Source organism: Cavia porcellus, unplaced genomic scaffold (genome assembly GCF_034190915.1).
Source record: "Cavia porcellus strain 051 isolate PalLab524CR breed Dunkin Hartley unplaced genomic scaffold, mCavPor4.1 scaffold_1, whole genome shotgun sequence".
NCBI classification, from domain to species: Eukaryota; Metazoa; Chordata; class Mammalia; order Rodentia; family Caviidae; genus Cavia; species Cavia porcellus.
In genome coordinates this window covers 179,830,540-179,832,120 of record NW_026947484.1, presented here as the reverse complement: position 1 = coordinate 179,832,120, position 1,581 = coordinate 179,830,540, and positions in this window count along the sequence as shown.

The following is a 1,581-nucleotide window of genomic DNA, read 5'->3' as shown; positions in this document are numbered from 1 at the left end:
CAGATCATTTCTCATAGGCATCCAACTCTATGGAAATTCCTGCCCTTAATTTCCAATGCTACTGAGTACCTGTATACAGGTATTCCTGTATTTCGTGAATCCTCCTATGAAATGGCTATTTTGTGCAAGGTTATTTTATCACTAAGAAACAAAGAGACCACACAATTACATGCTACCCTGTCTGTATGTAAAATAAGTAACAGACTCATACTGACCCAGTGTGACAGACATTGGAAAAAGTGACAAACAATTGGTTGTGGATATTCACGCATTTCTGGATTTACATACAGATTTGTGAACTGAAAACTTAGCAGAAAATCTTGTACTTAGTGCAATTATTTTCAGTTAATATATCTGGATAATTGAAATTTAATCCAGTACCTCAAACAATAGACACAATGAAGACTCGGTAGGTACTTTCTAATGAATAATCAGTCACCTCTGACATATAATGCTACTCCTTAAGTCGGTGTTGATGGGTATTAGGAGAGCACAGGCAGGGAATAAGCAAAGAGCTGCCAATTTAAAACCTTCCTCAGCTGGAGAAACCAAAGGCCAACTTGGTAGACTTAAGAAACCTACTCAAATTTTCCAAAAACTTAAGCTTATAACTTTTCATCCCTGGATGCATAGTTGTCATCTTTTGCTCACCAGCATCTCTATGCCTTTCCTATATAGGGGTGAGGAATTTAGGAGGGAATCAGCATGGAGTGAATTCCCAAAAAGGTTAGGGACTTCCTAACCTTCCTATATTGGATCAGTAGCTTTTACTATCTACCATCCCTGATGTGAGGACATATGCTTATGACTGAGACCTAGACTATTCAACTGGAAGACACATCTCTCTAGAACACTGAGTCTCAGGGAGGTCATGAAAATACCCAGGGTTATTGGGAATTATTCACAAAGGCAATGGAGTGCTAATGAACCAGAGGGAAACACCAGTGTATTCCTGGTCCAGTAGTGCCAGTAATGGAGATAGCCCCTGGAGCTTGTTCTCTGGGCTGTTCCCCATAACCAGTCTTCCAGGAGGGTCCCAGTCCTCCTGCGGTATTAACTCCCCAGCCTTTCAGTGACCCTGTGGACCACCCATGTCTATCATTTCAGTAACTTTACACTCAGATGAAGTACCCAAAGGCAACCAAAAAGCCCAGCAATGGCAAATCAAATAAGAGATTTCAGCAAAACCTAATCACTCCCCACCCTATCCTATGCACAGAACCTGCCCTTTCTTCCTATGTCCAATATTTATGACAGTTGTACCATGTACCAGGTTCCCATTAGGAGGTTAACCAGAGACGTGCAAGGAAGAGCTAGAGATATAAGACATGGGTAGTATAATGAGTCTGGTGACAAAGTAAAATACTGTTCTGATCCCACTTCTTTATGAATCCTCATCCTCTTTCCATTTACTAGACTCCCAAGTTCTATTACCAGAAGCTTCTTCTTAAGACAAATTACTTTCTAATCTGTTTTGTAGGCACTTCTTGCCAGCCCCGTAAGATTATTGGAATATTGAGGACATGATTCCTAGAATCTATTCCTAACAATACGTTTTATTTTTAAATTGTCATAGCACTC